The sequence below is a fragment of the Mustela lutreola genome, chromosome 14 (genome assembly GCF_030435805.1).
Source record: "Mustela lutreola isolate mMusLut2 chromosome 14, mMusLut2.pri, whole genome shotgun sequence".
Classification (NCBI taxonomy): Eukaryota; Metazoa; Chordata; class Mammalia; order Carnivora; family Mustelidae; genus Mustela; species Mustela lutreola.
The window spans coordinates 54449771-54473991 of NC_081303.1; positions in this window are offsets into that span (position 1 = coordinate 54449771).

Consider the following 24221-nt stretch of genomic DNA (forward strand, 5'->3'; position numbering starts at 1 on the left):
TACCAGAAATTCAATAGCAACACCACACAAATCATACAGGCATACTGATAAGAATAGCAGGAAACATTTCTCTTACTCCTCCCTCAATCCAATATGATACTAGGGAAGAGTCCTGGAATTTCATCTTAATTCTTGGCCTAGGTCTGCGCTATATCCTTCAGTAATTCATTTTATTGGCTTTATTTCCATTTCTGCACTTCTAATGAATGCTGGAATTCATCATTCAAGCTCTTCTACATGATTTTTGTACTTCCAAACACAGTCTGATAATGACCACAAAAATACGACTAAACTTCTAAATAGGAACTCAGATCTGTGGTCGATTATTTTAATCCAGTTCACTTGAAATTTAAAAGACCTCTGCTCCCTGGCAAGCCACTTCAGCCAGCTGAAAAAGCATTCTGACTCGGCCTGTTGAGCTCCTCATGGAGGTAAGGGGATAAGAAATACACAAAGATGCAGGCTTGAAACAGGCATACTCTATACTATTAAAAGAAACCTTCAGAATATTTTAAAAGCCAAGTGGTATAGCAAAATATTTTCCTTTGTAGAAGAAACCAGTATGAACAAATAATATTTCTTTGTTCATTACAGCATATTTGTATACAGACCTTTGCAATTGATTAGAGCAGTGCTAAATTTCAAAGAACAGCAATCTAGTTTTTATATAGTTGAGTGGCCTAGATATTAATAAGGATATACATACTAATGATGATGAACCAGCTGTCCATGGAAAAGCTGATTTAGAGCATATCCCGTTTTATCATTCTGACAGCTCGCAGGGGAAAACATACCATATTCATTCCCATTCCTTGTGCTAGAGTCAAATTAGAATTTCATTTAAAGATAAGGAGCCAATATCATACCATTTTACATTCTCATCTTTATGACCTACTTATTTTTCATACTTGCTGTTAAGAGATGGGCATTCTTCAATGTCAGATGGAAGTGGTTTTATTTCTCTATTTTCTGTTTTAGCAATCTTTTGAAAGAAATACTTCTTCCCTCTATTTCAGATACACTTTAAGGTATTAGATCACATTGATTTTTTTTTTTAACTTTCTTTTTTTTTTTGGCTGGGGACTTCTTTTGGCATTTTTTGTTATTTAATATGACTTCATAATATTTAATCCTTTAATAATGTGTCATTCATTTCTAATTAGTAGTAGACAATTTCTAATTTGAAATAGATAACAGATAATATATGCTTCTATGTGTAATATTTTAAAAGACTATAATAACAATTTGATCAGAAGAACTAATTATTAATCCAAATTTTTAATGCCCTCTTTGATAACAACTGAATTAAAGGGAGTGGAAATGAACCAACTGCATTAGGGCAGAGAGATCAGAGGAAAAGAGAAACTGAGTTAAGATTTCATATATCAACTTTCCTTGGAAAATGCTACTGTGTTAGCACTAATGTTACCTGTAATAAGGGCCAGGTAAAGCTGTGAAATTTATGCTAAGTTAATAATTTCCATGTATTGGGGTGCCTGACTGGCTCAGTGGATTAAGCCTCTGCCTTCGGCTCAGGTCATGATTCCACGGTCCTGGGATCGAGCCCCGCATCAGGCTCTCTGCTTAGCGGGGAGCCTGCTTCCCTCTCTCTCTCTGCCTGCCTCTCTGTCTACTTGTGATCTCTCTCTCTCTCTCTCTGTTAAATAAATAAAATCAAAATTATTTTTAAAAATAAATAAATAAAAAAATAATTTCCATGTATTGAGTCCTTTCCATTGGCCACTCTTTTTCTACAGGGTATAGTGCTCTTGAAAAACCCAAGAGCTTGTATTCCTTTCTTAATGAACCCAAACTGTTCTGCAAAACATCTAGGGACCCACACTACCAATGCCATGCAGTACAGATATAAGGTTATCTGAAGCAAAACTCAGGAAATGACCTTATTTAAAAGGTAGGGTCATGAGGGGCACCTGGGTGGCTCAGTGGGTTAAGATGCTGCCTTCGGCTCAGGTCATGATCTCAGGGTCCTGGGATCGAGACCCGCATCGGGCTACCTGCTCAGCAGGGAGCCTGCTTCCCTCTCTCTCTCTCTCTGCCTGCCTCTCCATCTACTTGTGATCACTCTCTGTCAAATAAATAAATAAAATCTTAAAAAAAAAAATAAAAAGAGAGGTAGGGTCATGAAACTCAGTAGCTGGAATTTGCCTAGGTTTTTTTTGTTGTTGTTGCTGTTGAGCTAACACCTATTGGGTCAGCTCTTGGCTAATCTAGCAAAGCAAGGAGGAAATAGCCTTTGGGGCTCTCCAAATTGGTCATCTCAGATCCTTACGAAAATATTCCTACCTTGTCTCCTATTTCTCAGGGTGCTATTGACTGCTGAAGAAGTCACAAGTCAATGATCGCTGTTGCATTAAAACACTGTGAGGCTGTTACTTTACTCAGGTAATGTAATAATTATAGTCATAGTCATAATCATAGTCCTCATAATAAAATAACCAGTGTTTATTGAATCTTTACTATGCACCAAGCACTAAGCTAAGCACTTCCTCAGCATTAAGTCATCCAATTTAATCCATATAAGAATCCCATGACATACATTTTATTATTAGCCACAAACTATTTAGATAGGAAAAGGGTGCATTAGTAAATTATGCCTTCACCAAAATGACTGAATTGAAGATGAAGAGTTTAAACACAATCGCATTCTGGATGGGAAAGCCACTTGAGCGGGAAATACACCTTCTAGTTTTACCCAACTCATAACCAATTCTGATCGCCTTTTACACCTTTGAAGAGGTACAGATCAGCTGGTTTACCAGAAATACCCTAAACTCTCTGGAAATCAAGGTGTGAAAAAAATGCCTGTGCTCTGGATATTAAACAGAGACGGCCTCCCTCATAAATTAACCAGAGCCGATTGACGCAGATACCGTAGGCAAAGCACAAAACAATATAAAGTAAGCTTACTCTCTTCTTCAATTCCTAGCAGCTCTGCCTTCTGAAGATGCATAATTCATGCCGCTATCAGGTCACTCTCTCGTCGGCATCACAAAGGAAAGTGGGGAGGAAGGGCCACTTTCATACTAATCAGTCCGAGAACATTTACACGGCAGCCCACTGCTCTTCCTTCAACACACAGGCTCACTTCTGAAGCTTCCACGTCTTATGAGTTATGAAAGCATCAAGACTAAATTGAAACATCGGCAATTTTTAAAAACTAGACTTCAAAAAATTACTATTCAAGACCCTTCACCCTTTTCTCCCCACCATTAGGCGCCCGTTTAACAACCTGAAGTCTCCCTAATAGGCCTGTGCGTTCCTCTCCTTTCTGCCACGGCTGCAGTAACCGCTTTGGAATCTTGAAGCTGAGACCAGTCACCTTTATTTGCTCTTCTTGTATCCAGCAACAGCTCGCTGCTTAATCCCCATCAATTTTTAAAAGGAGTTCCACACGATGTTTCAGATGGAAGAAAAGAATACTAAACACTCTCATTGCCCTAAAAGTGCTATTTCCAGTGCCAGTTTTCACCTTAGAAGCATGGCGAACCCCTCGAAGCCCTGCACGGAGATGGGTAGGGGCTGGGGAATGACTGTAGGGCCAATGCTTTGGTTTTCATAGGTACACACACAGCAAGAAAGAAAACAAAAGAAACCCTGGTACTTGATCCTCCGAAGGCCCCAGTTCTAAAAAATAAAATCAGTGATTCAGACCTATTCATGTTTCTACAGCATCTTTTTTATTTTTTCTTTTTGACATTATGAGGTGTTCTTTTTGCAGCCTAATTTCATTTATCCTGTGTGCTCCTGGAGCAGGACTCCTCCCAATTGCTTTGGAAAATGATGCCATAGTTTAATAGATGTCACTAGCACAGGGGAACTTTCATGATGTTGTGACTAAATTTTTCTTTTCTTAATTGCATACCATTATTCCTAATTATGTTTACTGGTATGGTGCTAAGTAATTATGCTCCCTTCTTCCTGTTAACACCCTTCAGATATTAGAAGCAGTTATGTCCCTCATTAATTTTAGCTGAGAAGGCTATGTATATTTAATTTTGTATTATTTCCCAGATCTGTGTCAAATTTTCCTCCTCTTCCAAGATTGTTTTACCCCCCTACACACAAAGTGCTTCTGTTATGTTTTAGACTATGTAGTTTTCATACCTCTTTTGGCCCCCAATCTTAATTGGGATTAATGTTTCATTTTTCACTTTATTACCTAAACTTTAACAAAATCCTATCTTTGTCTTCATGGTCTTTCTGGAATTTATCCTTGCTTCCTCTCGCCTCCAACTGGCTTAACAAGCTCTCTACATCTGTTTGGGCTGCTGTAACAAATCCCATAGACTGGGTGGCTTACATACAACAAAAATTTATTTCTTCTACTTCTGGAGGCTGGAAGTCCAAGATGAAAGCATCGAGCAGATCTGGTATCTAGTAGAGAGACTGCTTCCTAGTTCATGGTCTCCTCATAGTGTCTTCACATGGCACTCAAGCTAAAAAGCTATCAGGGGTCTCTTATATGAGAGCACTAATCTAATTCAAGACCTAATCACCTCCTGAAGATCCCACCCCTTAATACCATCATATTGAAGATTCAGTTTCAACATATAAACTTTGGGGAGACAAAAATACTCCATCTAGAGCACATCCCTTTCAGAAACTTGTGCTCCTAAACTCTCTACCTCTCTATCCACAGGCATATTGTTATTTTGGGGGTCCTCTCAACTCTGCAATCTTCGCTCCCGAACTGCAAGAGAGGCTATCTCTTCTGGCAGGGCTTCTGACTACCTTCATGTGGATCCAGTCTAAGAGTGCCTAATCTCATGCCCAAGCTTCTCACCTTTTCCCTCCAGCCCTGAGGCTTCTTCGGTGGTGCCTAAATTCAGAGACCACAGGACGCCCAGTACTCACATGTGCTGTGCAAACAGAAGGAGTGAGTGAGTTTGTGGCAGAACCCAGACCAGTGTGGCAGGAGCTGGCGCATAAATCCTTCTTTGCTCCTCACCAGCCCCCTGCCTCCTGCACTGAAAAGGAGTGAAGTGTGCATCACAGTCTCTTTTCTGTTTTCTAACCTAAATCGTGGAAGCAGCATCCATCACTGCTGCTACACTCGGCTGGCCTGGAGCAAGTACCTTAAGGGGAGGGATTACACATTTGAGGGGAGGGGCTTACACAGAGTCCCAAATACCTAGGCAGGCACACACCCTTCCTCAGTAAATTTAAGAACTTTCGCTGGCTACCTCATCTGATTTTGGCTCTAAATATTAGTTCTTCCTTATATTTAACCTAAACACATCTCTTCATAACTCCCATGCACGGATCATTGCTCTGTCCTGCAGAGCAACCGCACAATGGATGCAAACCCTCTCCTCCGTGCCATTCCTTTTCAAGTATCTGAAGCAGCTAATGCGGACCTCCAGAGTCTGCTCCTTTGAAACAACCTCTCTCCCTTCCCTACCACTTGATCAGTTTTAAGTCTTTTCAATATTCTAGTGGACTTCCTATAAGTAAATTCAAATTTGAAGAAAAATCAAAAATTCAAATGAAAACAAAGAGAAAATTTTTCATGCAGTGGGTAAAACTCAAGACAAGATTCCAGTCACTATGAACCTGAGTAACTAAAACTCCATGTCTTTTTTCTAGATAGCCCCATCATACCCTCTATCCTCTTGCTCTCCAACCTTTGTGCAACTTTACTAGGGAACTAGATGCACTGAGAGGGTGTGTGTGCCCGAGAGAGAGAGAGAGAGAGAGAGAGAGAGAGAGATCCCCACTATGAATGGACTATGTCCATATATATATATATATATATATATATATATATATATATATACACACACACATAGAAATATATATAATTTCTTTCTGTAAAATTAGACCATAAGTGCCAACTGTTGGACCCCTATTTTCAACCTCTCCTTGCTTCTAGGTATCACAAACTTTCGTTCAGGATGGGCGAGTCCCTGAATAAATGGTAACAAGTACAGAGACTACAAAGGAGACTTACATCAAGTCTCCGCAATTCTCCATCCAGGCTCGCACTGATTCATCAGTCAGTACTTTGGGTACAATTTACCACCTCTGAAACCACCTAATTGTGTTGTTATTCTCCCCATTTGGGTCAATCTCATACTCGGTGACGTTAAGCCAGCATTGATATACACCTTCCCTGCATCACTTCTATGACTGACCACCCCTTCTCCAATATGAAAAAAACATCAGAATGACAGGTCTTAATTTTGTTCTTTATCTATACTATACAAGTCTAAAACTCTACTCACTGTTAAAACAATTGTGCAACTTTGAATAGAACCTTTATTTTCTAACCGCTGAGACTTTAAAAATTTTTGCTGTATCTGTTTTGCTTTCATATTTTTTCAAGACGATTTTCATTGTATTTCAACATATATATCATTATATTACTAATCATAAGACCTATCATCTTACCTCTTTGTTACTTGAACCAACTACACAGAGAAACTTCACTATTGTTAATGCTCCAACCCTGTGTTCACTGATGTTATTTTCTTCAAAAATCCTATAGTTTGCCTGAAATTGCACTACTGAGTATTTACCCCAAAGATACTGATATAGTGAAAAGAAGGGCCATCTCTACCCCAATGTTCATAGCAGCAATGGCCACAGTAGCCAATCTGTGGAAAGAACCAAGATCCCCTTCAACGGATGAATGGATAAGGAAGATGTGGTCCATATACACTATGGAGTATTATGCCTCCATCAGAAAGGATGAATACCCAACTTTAGTATCAACATGGACAGGACTGGAAAAGATTCTGCTGAGTAAAATAAGTCAAGCAGAAAGAGTCAATTACCATATGGTTTCACTTATTTGTAGAGCACATGGAATAACATGGGGGACATTGGGAGATGGAGAGGAGAAGTGAGTTGGGGGAAATCGGAAGGGGAGATGAGCCATGAGAGACTGTGGTCTCTGAGAAACAAACTGAGGGTTGGGGGAGTAGGGTGAGCCTGGTGGTGGGTATTAAGGAGGGCATGTATTGCATGGAACACTGGGTATGGTACATAACCTATGAATTTTGGAACACTGAAAAAAATAAATTTTAAAAATGTGAGGAAAATATTATAGAACTATTCAGAAATAGCCATCAAGAAAAACTGTAACACCTCAAAATCAAACAAAGTAGTTTTAAGTTGTTTGTAATAATAAAAAAAAAATCCTATCATCTGTAGATGGGATGGATTCAAGCAGAAAGAGCTCATGAGGAACCAGATTAATCAGCCACAATCCTCAAGTAAAATAAAAAAGCAAGGATGGAGGGGGAGTGAAAAATGATGAGAATGACTTTGACTAAGTTTTAATGACATTGGAAATCAACTAAAATCAACAGATATTTACAAAATGGCCTACATTCAAAGCTGTGAGCTGAGAACTGTAGAAAATATAAACTATATAAAGACTGCCTTGTGAGAAAAGAAAACACACAACCGTGTGAATAAAAAAAAAAAAAACGATTTAAACAACAGTACCAGACAGTTATAAAAGAGATGTCGCAGACAGAACATGATTCATTGCCAGATGAATTATTCAGACAATAAATTTTTCAAGAGTTCAGAAGGGGGAGGGATCCCTTCAGGCTGGGGTGGTCAGGTCCATGAAGATAGATGCGAGCGAGGCATGAAGCCGGGTAAATGGACAAACTTCAGACAGGCAGCAGGCGGAGGGGAGGTGGGAATTGGGCATAGCTTCAGTAAAGTCTTCGCTGGAATGAATGGAGTGTTAGTCAAACTTTTTTGGAAAGGTTTTCAGAAACTAAGAAAGAGAGGAATAGTCAGTAAGTTCTTGGAGGATCTGGTGACATATTTTTGGAAAGAAGACTGAGAAAACTATTTGGAGAGAGGTGATGATTTATGAAAGGGGTTTGGATGGGAGGCGGCCGGGAACATGAGCTTAAGCCTTGTCAGCAGTACAGTGTGGAGGAGCAGAAAATGAGAGAATGGAAGATAAAAGAGTGGCAGATAAGGCATCTGGGCTGGCACTAAAAAGTAGCCAAAGGTTCTCTGCTTCATCCTCTATTCATTCAGTAGATATTAAATGGAATTGCCTAATTTCTTACTCATTCAGTTATAGCTACAGACACGTGAGACTATCACTTGTGTGTCTGATACCATGGATTCCCCACCCACGGAACCAGTTAGGGAATAATCTGTGAGCCCAGGGCCAGCAAGATTTCCTCTTTCCCAGATCCTGCAGGAGGCAGACAGAAGTCAGAGAAGGATTTAAAATCAGTCACTGATACTGGCAAGGGCCAGAATAAAACATCAACTCTAAAGCAAAGAGCAAAGCTAAACACAGGAGAACTGAGAAACCACTTAACAACAAAGCACATAAATGTTCCAAAGAAAAATCTGGAAGAGGTACTGTGATCCACAGATGGCTTTCATGTTGCCACAGTGCTGTCGAGAGCCATGAATGGGAGGACAGCGTCTAGCATGGCAATCTAATTTTCTGACAGGTGAGTTTTGATGATACTCTAGTCAACCACAGTAAGCCCACAGCTCACCTTTATGATCTCTGCAAACCTCTGGCCCTGGCCATAGGGCTTCACTCATGCTGCCCGAGGTCATCCGCAGCATTTGCTCTGAGACCACCGTGATGCCTCTTCCTCATTTCCCACGTGCTGCGAAACTTTCAGACCCAATCCAACCTCCTTCCAGCTTTGCCCTAGAGGGAACTCTGCTTTCTCAGTGCTCCTTGCACAACTCGTGTCCACACCACATATTTAGCACATAGCCTAGGTTACTCTTATGAGCCATTTTGTTGTATGTATGTTGTTATTTAGATTTTAAACTTCTGACATGCATAATTTTATCTCTTTACATATCCTTACATAGCACCTAATGAAATGTCTTTTTTCATGCATATATACATACTATGTATATATGTATACATATATACATACATACATACTATGCAATGCATATGCTTTATATACACACATAAACATGGGCACATGCACACACATAACCCTATTGCTTTTAATGTGTAGTCACTGCAAATATCTCTGTGAAATACCCTGTATAGGAGAGTATGTTTTAAAGCAAATGTGTATATTCTATATTTTTTCCTTCCCCTCATTTCAGTAGTTCAATCATAAATAACTATTTATATGGTAAAGCAGGTAGTCCACAATTAAGTGTTCATGAAATTACTTCCTTTACCAAGTGTTTTCTGAAATGGCACTCCTGGTGGTCTTTCCCTAAGATACCCCACAAACACATTTTAGTTACTTGATTCCAGCTAAGAAAATAAGCAGGTTTTCAATCAAGATTCTTGGAAGAATGTCTCCCACTGATGAATAAATTACCGGAAAGGACAATAACAATTAAATTCCCCACAGTGTACAGAAATTATTAGAAGAATGACTTCAAAATGCTGGTAAAAGACGTTGTACAAAAAGCTCCATAAACACAAAGCAGAGATGATCTAAATGCTATATTTTTAATAATGAGGTCTTTATTATTTAGTTTTCATAATATATGCATACACACATTTTCCCAGTATGCTTATTTTTCTAATCCAAGCAAAAACAAACAGAAAAACTCAAACAAATAAATTTAAGCCTTTGTGTTAAATTAGATAGGACTCGAGGAGGCATAGGAATGTACTGGCATATAGCAGGCTTGAAACCGTCCTAGCATTTTTAGATGCAGGATAGATGAAATACATTTGACCACAAGGCCATGGTACCTGCTACCTGTCTTTTGAATGAACAGATTTCCATATCTACAGAGTGTTAAAGGAAGCTGATTATTTAAATGATAGAAGAATCATTATGTAAATGTTATATCTAAATATCTAAATTATAACTGAACATGTGAAATTAAAATCAATTTTTTCAATATTTGAGAAAAACTGAAGCAATGTAGTACATGGAGAAATCCTAAGTGTGATGATAATACACATCAATGTCCATTATAGAAAACCTATTTTACAATAATAAGCTTATGATAAGGATAATAACATTTTAAAAATATTTAATAATTGCATTTCCAAGTATGAAAAATAATTTTTATTGACTAGTTGTGCTTCCTTTCATTATATATAGAATATAAAAGGTGATTGCCGCAACTGCTCCAAAATATAATCATATGGAGATATTAAACCTAACAAAGGAATGTAAATTCAAAATCATAGATTTTCTGACAGTAGAAGGACTAGCCTGAGGTCAATCTTAATCTTCCCTATTTGTAGAATTATGGCAAAATGTTTGCTTTTTCTTACATATTTCTAAGAATCAAATGAAATAATTTAGAAAGACTGCTTTTATACATGTAATATATTTACTTTTATCATTGAGAATTTTAATGTATTTCAGTCAGTTTGGAGACATAATGACAGAGCCAAAGTCCTCCCAACCCTTGCTCCCCCCCCTTTTCCTTGGAAATAACTGTTTTTCTTTCAGGGATCACTATCCTGAGCCCAGAGGATAAGACAAGTCATACACAGGCTCTGCTTCAAAGACCTCTCAGACTATTAGGCAAGGCAGAGATAGAGGCAAGTTATTCATGAGAACTTAGGCTTTCCTTTCAGGAGTAGGGCACTGCCCTGTGAGGAACCTGCCTAGGTGTGAACTATATCATGCCCCCCCCCCCACCACCCTGCTATCATTCAAGTTTGGCCCTATGCTGGGAAAGAGCTAGGACCAGGCAAAATTTAAGGATGCACTTATTCTCAGGGTCCTGTTAGCCCTGCCCCTGCACTTACACAAACCTGAGAGTGCGTGCCACCTTAAATGTCACACCTCATGTGGCTCACCTGCCTCACATGTGATTAGTTCTCACCCACAGAATATGAGCAGAAGTGATATATGTTACTTTTGACTGGAGTCTTTTAAAAAGTAGGGCTGCTTTTTGCACTGTCTACATAGTAAGTGTGGTTAACTTTAAGAAATTGACAGCTAAAAAAAAAAAAGAAAGAAAGAAAGAAAGAAATGGATAGCTGTTTTCCACAGGGGCTGTACCATTTTATATCCCCACCAGTAGTGCAGAAACTTCCAGTGTCTCCACATCTCTATCAACACTTGGTACAGTCTTTTTAATTTTGCCTTTCAAGGAGGTGTGCTGTGGTATCTCACTGTGGTTTTAATTTGCAGTTCCTTGATGACTAATGATATTTACGCTCCTTTCATGTGATTTTTCACAGCCACAAATTAGGACCTCAACAGTAGACTGCTGTTGTTATCAGTTTGAAAATTATACCTGCTACTTCTAGGAAGACTTCCTGTGTGTTTTAATTCTTTTTTAAATTTTTCGTGTTGAGGTTTGATTCCTCTATCCCTTCCGGTAGGACTGCTTTGCTAAGGGTGTCTTCTATCTTGAAAACTCTGTTTCTTCCTCTAATTGCTGGGCTCTTTCAGGTGTCCTGGGATGTTATTTTGTCTCTTCATCAGGTTTCAGGTCCAGTTTCCAGATCACTCTACACAGCAGCAGTGTGGTGAGAAGAGGTCCTCTGTCCTTGTGGACAGCACGTATAGCAGTAGACAAAATGCCACTCTCCCAGCAAAGCACCAAGAGGAAACCTTTTTTGCTCGTGTGTCTCTAAATTCTCCTGAACTATCTGGCTGAGAGAGTCAGATCACCTGTTTAGTGGCTCCTCATCGTCTTCAGAAAGGAAGAGCCGACACTCTGTCCTACTTACACCATCTGTGACTCCACCTTTTCTTTCATAACTAATAGACCACATTTCTCCTTTCTTTTTCTCTAGGTCATGATTTCAATGATTTCTCCCATTCGTTCAGTTTAAAAATCAACCAGGTCTTTGTTTTATTCAGCAAATTTGCTCTTTTTTTGCCTCGTTTTTGTTTCAATTTTCATATGGCACTTCTTTGAGTATTTGTCACCCATTGCATACTTTGTAAAAATTCTCAAACTGCATTTCTAAATTATCTTATATTTGCTTCTCTTGAGTTGGGGAATAGAACATTTTCTCCTTGCAGTTCTGTCAAGTTCAGAAATATTACTCCAGTTTCCAACGTGGCAGAAGAAAAGTCTACAGGTGGTAGGATTCTATTTTCTATTATAATATGTTCCTTTATTCTTACAATGTTCTTAGAATTCAGAAAATATACAAGAATTATGTCTGTTTATTCATTAATTCCTTTAAATCAACTAATAAGAATTTTTAATCTGATAGTTTATCTCAAACATTTTCTCCTATAATTCTTTGATTTCTGAACTCTTCCTAATCTTTTTCTTGCCTTACTGGTTTAATTTTCCATAGTGTGTCCTCCAGAATCTATCTTTTTTATTAATAACAAAGGTTTAAATATTCTTTATGTATTTATTTTCATGTGAGAGCCAAGCAATATCCTGATTAACTTTAGTCTGTTGCCATTTTTTAAACTGAATTTACAGGTTCAGTTACTTATTCTCCCTTGTTCATAATACTCTGTGATCTCTGACTATGCTAGAAAGACCCTCTCTCACTGAATTCATTTTACTTTTTGTTCTAATTCCCTGTTTCTTCTTTTACCCCTTATGGAACTAGTCTAAAGCCTTTTGTGCTCTTCCTTTTTATTATTCTGTGTCCTTAAAAAATATGATATGGTTTTATGTGTACAATTTTTGTATATATTTATGTTGCATAAATGATACATGTCTCAGATCTTTCTTTTTTCCAAAAGTACTATTTTTAAGATATCCCATTGCTATTTTGTGTGTTTCTAGTTACCTGCTTCCAAAGTGTGCCTCCACAGCACTACACTTATCACCACTACCAGAGACAGATACCAGGGTTGCCTACAACTTCCTGCGGCTGAGGACCAGGCTGGGAAGAAATTCCTCTCAGGGATTACTTACATGTACCTGCATGAGAATCTCCCTTGACTCTACACCCAGGAACCTGTCAGTCACAGAGTATGCATACAACTAATTTATTACATTCAGGTCTAGCAGGCAATTCTCCAGAATGACCAGAGGTAGTCTATATCCCTAATAGGATACACGAGGTTCGCTACAATCCAGCATCTCTTCCAACATTTAGTGTTGTTCTGCTTTATAATATTTGCCAATCTGACAAAAGAAAGGAATAAGCCACTCTTGTTTTAATTTGTAGTTTTTTAAGTGAGCATGAATTTGAGCATCCTTTCACCATGGTTAACAATTTGGTTTTCTGCTCTATGAACTGCCCCTTTGCATCACTTGTGCATTTTCTATTGTGTCTTTTTTTTTTTTTTCCTGGTTAATATAAAATGTCAAAAATTACCTATGGAAAAAAATACCTACATGAAATAAATATACACCTTAAATGTATCTATATACAAGATGAAAGATTTAACAGAGCCCTGTACCCTTCATGGCAACCCTTCTAAGAAGGGGCAGGGGAACGAAATGGTATTTAGGAGGCAACGAGCTTCATTTGTAAAGTAAAACAGCAAGTCAGAAAGAAAGTCCAACATTTAGGCATGTGAATATTAGTTCCAGTTTCTGCTTTCTGGATAAATGACCTCAGATCACCACAAAAATTATTTGCTAGAGGGAAAAAAAATCAAATTAAAAAAGGAAATTTGCATATGACACCTCCGGTTATGGCATGAAATATTTTACTGGCTATTTGTAACTTTTAGGTTTAAATTTCCTTCTAGCCAAAAATCCAACAACTGAATTTCATCTGGAATATTCAAACATTATTAATACTATCCTCTCCACATTTTTTTTTTAAAGTGAAATTTAACAGAATCGCTGTCAACAAAACAAAGAGCAGCTCTTCTGAGTTCATTCACTTTTTGCATTTTCTCATTTCCTTTTGGTTTTGTTTTGTGCCTCTTCTTTAGGAGAAATTATTTTTTTAAGTATCTGAAAGATATTGCTTCTTCACCCTAACTAGGGAACTTCCTTCTAAATAAATATTCAAAAATGGTGAAAGAAGCATTTGGGCTAAATGTAACATATTGTATCTATTTAACATGGGTAAATTAACACCCACTTGGGACAGTCCAGGTTTCACTAAATACAAGGTAATTGCATGTTACTTAACTTCCCAAAGTCAGTTTCTTCATTTATGTAATTGGATTAAAAATAATACTTACCTCAGTAGATTATTTTTGCATTAAGATGGTTAATGCAAGTGTACTTCATATTGCCTCCCTGAGATTCTCATATTTTTGAATCTTCATTTTTCTCCTCATTTTCAATTGGCCTCATCTTCTACAGAAGTTACAAATCAGGGACAACTGGGTTGCTCAGTCATTTAAGAGTCTACCTTCAGCTCAGGTCATGATCTCAGGGTTCTGGGATCAAGTCCCTTATTAGGCTCCCTGCTTAGTGGGGCGCCTGCTTCTGCCTCTATTCTGCAGCTCCCCATGCTTGTGCTCTTTCCCTCTCCCTGTCACTCTCCCTGCTTGACCGCCCCCCAACTCTCTCTCTCTCCCTCTCTCATACACACACAGAATAAATAAATACATGCATACATACATATATAAATCTTTAAAAAAAAGAAATTACAAATCATCAAACAGTAATGCAAAAAGATATATGTACTTCTCTGTTCATTGCACAATATTTATGATAGTCAAGACATAGTCATAACCTAAGTGTCTAGCAAAGGATAAATAAAATGTGGTACATATACAATGAAATATTCATTCATTCATAAAAAAGGACACCCTGCCATTTTCAACAACAAAGATGGACCCTGAGGGTACTATGTTAAGTCAAATAAATCAGTCAGAAAAAGACAAACCATGCTGTGATTTGTATCTTTTCGTCTTCTCTTTATGTCATGGCTCTTTTCTTCATGCTGCCTTAAGATTTTTGTATTTCTTATGAGTTTGAATATTGTATGTCTAAAATGTGTGTGTCGTTTTTCATGTTTTTGTATGTATTCAGTTTCATGTTTTCTGACCTTCTTCGATTAGTTTTTTTGGCTATTAATAATCTTGGAAACTCACTGACCATTACTTCTTCAAATATTGCTCCTGCCCAGTTAACTTTCTTTTCTTTCTGGAAATATGTATGTATATATACTAGGTTGTCTGATATTCCCTCACAACTCTTGAATCTCTTAAATACTCAATTTTCTTTTTTTCCACTTTGTACTTTGGGCGATTTCTTCGGAATATTTTAAATTCACTGATTCTGCCCTGTGACTGCTTCAAGTCTACAAATAAACCCTTTCAAGCCATGCTTCCTCTCTCTTATTGTGTTTCTTTACCTATGTTACATCTAGGTCTAGTTCTGTAAATTATCTCTTAACAGTATTTCCTCTTGATTTTCATACGCTTTACTTTCATAGTTGCTTAAAGCAAGTCATTTTGTATCAGGAAGTCAAAACTAAGATAATTTAAAAAATAAAATTTAAAAATTTTAATGCATTAAACTGTGACCTGAAGAATACATTTAAACTTGCTGAGCCTCATTTTATCTATCTATAAAATGGACATAATACTAGGTTTACAAAATTATTGTTTACCTTAAATTTTTAAAAATTAAACACAGCAAAGCCCTTAAAATAGTACCTAAATTTGCAATAGATATTGCTTCCACTAATATTATTAGCTATTTTCATTATTACATGAAAGAGATTACTTGTCAGAGTATGGATATCACATGTATTACAAAAGGGATATTCCCTGTAAATCATCAGAACCTACTTTTAAATTGTTCATGACCATACCTGTCCTTCCAAATTTTTCCCTAGAGAACAATTCCATGTGTATTATCAAAGGCACATTGCATCAGGTGGAGAGAAACAGGCATAGAAGACTTTATTCAAGACAACTGCAGTAGGGGAGAGACTGAACTCAACCCTGTCAAAGTAAAAGGCAGGATGTTTTTGAGTGTCGAGTGAGCTAGAGGAAAAGTAGTGGGGATATCAGTGGGGAAGGTGATCAATGTGACAAGCCATGTGTGTTTGCTAGTTAGTGTTTATGATGACTTGACTCCTATTTTTTTCACAGAGACTGAGTCCTATCTTCCCTGAGGATTACATTTCAAAACGAAGGTTCTCAGGTCTCTGTGAAAGACATCCCTAAGTTGTAGTAGTTCAGGAAAGGGGCAGGGAAAACATTTATAATTGAAAATTTTCTAAAGTAAATGCTCTAAGAAAAGAGAAGTCAAGGACCTATAATTAGGAAGAAATCTGCCTAAAGTTCAGTCAAGCTGAGGGGAACATTAAGAACATCTTTATCACTATTAAATCCAGGGATCTATCCCAAACATTCCATTATTCAAAGTGCTATGTTTTTCCTGAGTTACATTTAGGCTCCTGAAACAGGAGCCATAATAATACTATTACTATGTAATTAACCACCCTTAAATTCAGTGCCTTAAAACAACAACTTATTCTTGCTCTTGAGTTAGTTGGTTTAGACTGGATTTAAGCTGAGTTTTCCTGAAAGTTGGGTCCAGGCTGAAGAGGCAGCAGCTACCTAGAAGATCTTCCACACATCATTGATGGAAGTTTATCACTGATCAAAGATTAGCTCATAGTGCTGCATAAATCAAGTTTCTGCTTATGCTAATGTTTCCCTAGATCCCCTGTAAACAAAGCAAGCAATGTGACTGATCTCAAAGTCAAGGATCTCAAAAGTATACTCTGACCAGAGAAGGGGGAGTAAGGTGCATGCATATTTGCTCTAACAGCAGTCCAAAGTAGCAAAAGAAATTCCTTTTAAGTTTCTCCATTCTAACTCTGACCAGATCCTTTCAGAATATGTAACAATGAAGGTATCCCATATTTCTATATTAATGGTTTGATTATTTTTCACTCCTAAATATTATTAATCTTTCAGTATGTGACCAGGTACTGTTTTGGAGGCTGAGCATATAATGGTAAGCAAAACCAGACAAGGCCTATGCACTTACAAAGAATATAATTTAGTGGCTACTATAGACTGAATGTTTGTGCCCCCCAAAATTCATATATTAAAAATCTCTAATATGAGGGTATTTGGAGATGGGGCCTTTAGAAGGTGATGAGGTCATGAGGGCAGAGCTTTCATTAATGAGATTAGTGCCCAGGACCTTACAGAGATCTTTTTTGCCATCTGTCATATGAGGCCACAGCAAAAAGGCAGCTGTGGGTCCTCACCAGACACTGAATTTGCTGGAGCTTTGATCTTGGATTTCTCAGCCTCTAGAACTGTGAAAAATAAATCTGTTGTTTATAAACTACCCTGTCTACAATATTGCTATTACAGAAGCCCAAACAGGACTAAGACAGTGGGAAGAACACAAAAAAATATACAGAAATTCCTAAAATTTTGACCATGATCAATGTCATGACGGAGAAATCTCTGGTGCCATGATCACTTATAATGTGAGGACTTAACCTAACCAGGGATATAAAGAATCTTTCCTAAGTGATCATTGAATTGAGATCTTAAGAAATGAGAGGAGGACACTTGGTGGATAGATCATTGCAAAGATATGGAGAAAAATAAGTGCTCTACATAGAAGAAATAATACATACAATGGCCAACTATTGTACTTCATAGGAACTTAAAGAAGTACAGTGAAACTGGAAGAAAAGTGAGCAGGATTCTGATTTAGCTAAGTGCTGCCTAATTAACATATCATGACAAAAATCTTTATAGTTTTAAATTTCCTAACAGCTACATTAAAAAGGTAAAAAAGAATCAGTATAATAAATTTTACTTATATTTAAACCAATATTTCTAAAACATCATGTTAACATGTAATAAGTATAAAAACTATTGATGATATATTTAATAATGCTTTATTTCTTCATACAAGTCTTGAAAATTCAGTGTGTATTTTACATTAACAGTGTATTTCAATTTAGACCTTTTCTGTTTCAAACCAATATTACCAGTGGCCACCATATCAGAGAGTGCAAGTCTAGACCGTGAAGTAACTTCTGGACAATTTTAAGGATAGTGACCCATGTCCTGCTAACATTGGCATAACATTGAATATTTTAAGCATAGTATATGTGGAATAAGAGGATGGTGGTAACATGAATAGATCTGAGTTTTGAACAGATCACTAGCTATGGTGAGGACAGAGAGAAGTCAATAGATTTGAGAGATACATAGGTAGCAAACATGAGCTATGAGGGATAAAACATTAGGATGCAGGACAGATAATTCTTAATTTCCTGAGATGTTTAGCAGAAATAAATACAGTCATGGGAAGAGAATGGAAATAAGTTCAATTTCAGACATGCTGAGTTTTTATTATTTTTAAAAGATTTAAAAAGAGAAATAAGTTAGTGGCTAGCCATACCAGTTTGGGACTTAGAGGAGAACAGTGGACTAGAGAAGTAATTTTATAAGTCATTTCTCAAGGAGCGGCAAAGCCATGTGCATTTATAAAATAGCACAAGGAAAGAAATATAGAGTAAGAAGAAATGACAAGTTGACTTTAAAAAGAGTTTAAGTGTTTTATATTGTTTTCTTGTCTTGAACTGCTTAACTAGAAGCATTCTCTTGAATTAGCATTCTCATTATCTCTCCTAGGGTAGAAGCACATAATTCTGAGATGGAGAAAAGAATGAAGGACTCTGAAATGCCATTCTGTTCTCTTCTTTAATGGCAAAATACAGAACATTTAGCATATGGCTGCACCCTCCACTTCTTTCAAGAGTGATTGCTTATAACTAGTCTCAAAATGTTCCCAAACAAATACAGAATAAATCTCTTAGCTAAATGCTTTTTACAGGCCAAGTTAGGAAGAACAGGAAATGCAAAAGGATTCAAAATAATGGAATTAAGAGGGAAAATTATAGTTTTCATGAGCATTCTTAATATTAGAGTGTGAATGGGGTTATTTATACTTCTATTTTTTGGCAAAGTACAAGTGAATGAAACTCTGGCTGCTTAATGTCCATAAATTTCATCCAGTGTGATTCCTTTCTTTTAAAATTAGAAACTCCTTATGTCTTCAAAATGTGTATAAATCTAGCTAAGATCATAAGGGACAAGACTAATGTCCAGTTCTCCTAGGTTCCCTCCCTACAGGTACACATAAAAGATTTCATCTTGCCAGAAGATGATTTAGGGAAATACAGGCTATGAGACTATGCTCTCCAAGCTCAATCTTGGCATCTTCTATAACCACCACTGTGAATCCTGTACTTTCTGGTACATGATTGTTTTCTGTTGTCATTCAGATTGCTCTAGATTAAAAAATGACATTTTACCTGACCTAAACAAGCTTATCAAAAAAGGAATATATTATTTCACTTAATTGAACACTCCAGCAACAGGAGTGGCTTTAAACACAGCTTGACCATCAGTTCAAAAAATGTCATTGCACTGGAATTTTTCTCAGTTTCTTATCATGGATGCTCCATTTCCAGATCTGCTCTCTCTAAATGGGTAATGTTACTGTCAAGACTTAAATCTTCTCAGCTTCATTTTCATAGGAAGGAGTTAAGTCTTTTCCCAGAAACATTGTAAGATTGCTTATCAGTGTGGAGAGTCCCTTGGCACTTGAAATTTAGAGAGGAACTGTTGAAACTCAATTTATTATCATTCTCTAATTCATAAAATCTTATCCTTATGTACTTAAAATACTAGAAGTAGAATACATAAGGGGAATGACTTTATGACCTGTGCTATAAACATATTAGCATCTTATTAGAATACCTTCATTTGTCTCTTTAAGCATGGGATAGGCCAAAGGAAGTTAGTATTTCACTGTTTTAAGGCTGTCAGTGTGATGTATGTGAAGCGTGCTCAAAATTTAACCACACCTGTATGGCTCAGTCAGTCAGGCGTCTGCCTTTGGCTCAGGTATGATCCGAGGGTCCTGGGATGGAGTCCCACTTTGGGCTTCCCATTCAGCAAGGAGTCTGCTTCTCGCTCTCCCTCCGTCCCTCCCCCATGCTCATGTTCTCTTTCTCTCTCTCAAATATTTTTTAAAAAGTTAACCACACTATTGTTTGCATTTGCAAAGAAGATGTAGCATTGGTCTTCCATAACTGCCCATCTTTTTCTCACAACTCTCTACCATTGGAAAAGAAACTCAAGCTCCTCAATTAATATTACCCCAGCATTTTCACACTTAAGTAGTATATGCCGTGCATGCGCCAATTCAAAGTTCAACCTTTTCTCAGTACTCTTTTAAATGCTCTTAAAAAAAAAAATAAGTCTTTTTTTTTTTAAACTCTCCATCTCCTTAGACATGGCATCTGAATGTAGGGGAGGGGAACCTCAACCAGTGGGAAGGAGTAGGTTTTGAATTCTTGTGTGTTTTCTAGAATTTCAATGGCCTGTTGAAAGACTGTCCTTGTCAAGTTCCAGAAATAGTAACAGTTAAGGCTTTATGGTCCTCCAGTCCATGCCCTTTTAAACGTGAGTTAAGATCATGCTAATAACACATAGCATTTGTTTCTCGTCACAAAGTCAAGCAAGGAAGGCAGCTTCCTTGTCCTTATTTCATCCACTCTGTAGCTACTTAATGGCACTTGGGGAGATTCTACCTCTCATGTCCAACACATGCTGTCATAGGAAAGTGGGAAAACCATCAGTCTTATCTACCTAGACAGCACTCAAGTTCATAAAGAACACATATTCCCCAGTATTCTATGTAGAGAGCAGTCATAATCCCTTTCTTTCAGATTTCTCTTCAAGTTACTAAAGGTCCTCACGTCCCATCCCCCATTCAAAGAGCTTTGGCTTAGAGATGTGTCATATGCATCTCTTTGCCTGCTTCACCTCAAAATTGCTACTTTATTCCTTCCCTGAATCCACCTGGCTAGAGGGCAATGAGCTCTCCACATATTATTTTTTTCTCAAGAATTTCTATCATATTATCTTCCTTCTTCCTAGGTCATGTTCCACCTTAATGGTGGTAAAGTCAACCTTTCCAAATGGAAAGAAACTTAATAATTATTCTGTTTGACCTTTTACTTAATGAATCAAAGGAAGAAGTCCTTTCTTTCCCCCAAGGCTGTGTGGCTGTTCTTCAAGGAGCATTTTCACAAAAATGACAATAATAGGTCAAAAACCCCTTTGTTCTCCAGGTTAATAAAGTAAGATGATAAATACATGTGTGTGTATACATGTTATATATATATATATATATATATATATATATATATACACATACACATCAAATATATCATAATTAAATATATATTATAAATATGATGTAAGTACTTATATATTCTCATTTATTCTCACACATAAACACATACACACACACACACACACACATATATATATACACATGCTCATTTAATACTCCTAACTACCTTTGGAATTATTAGTCCAATTTTACATAATAGAAAGCACAGGAAAACACAGGGAGTTTGACAATCTTCCCCCAAGTTCTCCCACATTGACATGAAACTGGAATTCTAAAATTCACATTCAAAGCTATTAGTTTCAAAGCTGACTCCTTCTGCTCTAACATGCAGACTTTTCCAGAGAAAATACACAATTTCTACAGTGACTTTTCCTCCCAACACCATATGGAAGAGTACTTTTAAGACCCCCTAGCTAGAAATGAGATTTGGCCCAAGTTACAGAGAACTGGTTATGGTTAAACTTTGCAGACTCTTGTGGAGACTTCGTGGGTTGAGGTCTCTGAAATGGGCCCCATGTCTTCCACTCAGAGAGGCCTGGGCAGCCTTATGACCCAACCTGCATGACCAGGCTACGTGCTGAGAATTCTACTCAGACTCCCTCCCTGTTGAACCTTTCTCCCCTTAAAGCCAGTATTTTTCAAATTGATATGTTTCTCAAAAAAGTTCAGATTTTACCATATATGTATTTGCATATATTAGCATTCAATTACTATTTTTAGGTAAATAAATTTTTGCATTTGAACAAATTAAGACAAATATTACAACCACAAAGGGAAAACAGGTTGCATTTACAAAAAATGGAAGATCACCATAAATACACAGAAAAGAAAATGTTATTACATCAAAAATGCATAAATTAAAAATAAAAATTAAATAAAGAAATTTCTGTAAAAATTATTTTTTCATTGAGAAGAATGCAGCTATTTATAATCAGCAATACATTTATATTTATTTTGACTTCCTTAGTTTTATGAAAGATCATCCTTAGTATTATTAAAGTGGATAGTCCTGTATTACCAAGAATATAGTACTTTAAATTTGATCCTAACCAGAAATCAAACATAGAGAAATTGCTGAATCTGAGCCACAAATCTGATTCTTTAGTAATCTTTTCCTGCACTCACAACACACCCACTTACTAACCCCCCAAAACCTTTACAGCTCTGCATTGGAGCCTGCTGGGTGCCTGAGGTCATAGGTAAAGTAAGGATCTTTCTCCTCTAAGTGGGCATACCTCTCACTGCCACAAAGAGACCACAAGAGGCCACCTGAGCAGGGCCTCTATTTGTCTGCCGCACTCCATTACTACATGCTGGAGTGGGTTAGAGATTACATTCTTAGCTAGACAAGAAACATAGCACTAATTTGGGCCAGAGAATGGTATATGTAAACTAAAAATCCCCACTCCCTTATTGTGATAATCATTTCACAATACCTAAGTGCATCAAATCATCACATTATATACTTTAAACTTATACAATGTTATATGTGAATTCTGCCTCAAAGGTGAAAAAAACAGTATATTGGGTATTTAACAAAGTAGAATGAAAATGTTATAATACCCAAAATTATTTTTTCTATTAGTAGTGCTGTGTTTATTCCAATGAAAATCAGAAACCTACTGATTGAGGTTGTATACCTATGCACAATTAATGTTTTCTTTTGGAGATATAAGTACTTGCATATAGAGCTTTGTATGTAGGGGCAGTTGTGCATGTGGACCTGTGTGTTTATTTAAACTGGCGCCACTTTAATTGGGAAGAATGTTTACTTTCTACTTCCTAGTAGTGGCATCATGGGTGTTGAAGGGAATCAAACTTATATTTATTTATTTGAGAGAAAGGAGGAAAGAGAGAGAGAGAAAGAGCATGAGAGCAGGGGGAGGGGCAGAGGGAGAGAAAATCCTCAAGCAAACTCCATGCTGAGTGCGGAGCCCCAAGCAGGGATTGATCCCAGGACCCTGAGATCATGATTTGAGCTGAAATCAAAAGTCAAGAGTCAGACATTTACCCAACCGAGCCACCCAAGGAGCCCCAGGAACCAAACTTTTTATAACAAAGCCCATCCTGGAATGTTCTTAGGGTCAGGGGGATTGTCGTGCTGTGGCCAGTCTTCCCTCAGACAGTATCCAATGTTCTTTTTCCCACTCTCCACCCCATTACCATAGAGTAAGGTGAACTGAGCCATCTGATCTTTGAGTACTTAATACTGGTGGCTGGGAAGAAGTAAAATGGATCAAAGCCCAAAGCCCAAAGCTGGGGATAGGATTTTTCTCCTGGATCAAGTGGAGGTGAAAACATGAGGAAAAATAAGCCTTCATGAGCAGATGCCTGTAAAGGCTACAACTTATAAATGGTTACCGTGCTTTCCACTTAAATTACTCATATGTAATATACATCCCAAAGAAATCCTCCCCTTTTGAGTTGTACTTTTTCATTGTACTCCAAGTTTTCAGCACAACTGAATACACTTGAGGTATTGTAAAGAATTAAGTCAATCAGAACACATGTGGCCTGGCCCACATTTAGTCACCTGCCAATGCTTTCATGGAGGAACAAAGCTTGCAGTCCAGGAGTCCCACACAAGTCAGGATGAGGTTAAAAGTGGGACTGGGTGGAAAAGAGCTTGTGATAGAAAATTGTCATCCAGTGCTCCAGTGCTGCCTATGTTTGCCATGCAATAATGAAAGGACCCAGAAGAAGAGGAGAGTTGCTGGCATGAAAAGAGGGATTCCCCCATGACAGTATCGATATCCACCTTCTAAGTTTAGAGAGCTATGCAGCTACTTTGGTGGTCATCTTTTCTGATCTCTGTCCTCTTCCAGATCATATGTTAATTATTACATAATAATATGTAGTAGTAGTAGCTACTATTCCCTGTGTCTAAGTTAAAAAAAATTTTTTTTAAGATTTTACTTATTTATTTGAGAGAGAGAGAACACTCATGAACAGGGGAAGGAGCAAAGGGGAAGTAAGAGAGAAAGAATCCCATGCAGACTGCACTGAGCCTGGAAACCAACATGGGGCCAGATCCCATAGTCCTGAGATCGCGACCTGAACCAAAACCAAGAGTCGGCTGCTTAATGGATGGAGTCACCCAAGCACCCCTAAGCTGATAAATTCTACTTGGTCTTCAAATCTTTGTAAACAAGGAACAAATCTGTGTGGACTGCAGCAAAGTATACTTGAGGCTAACTTCTCTGAGGAGGTTCATAATTCAC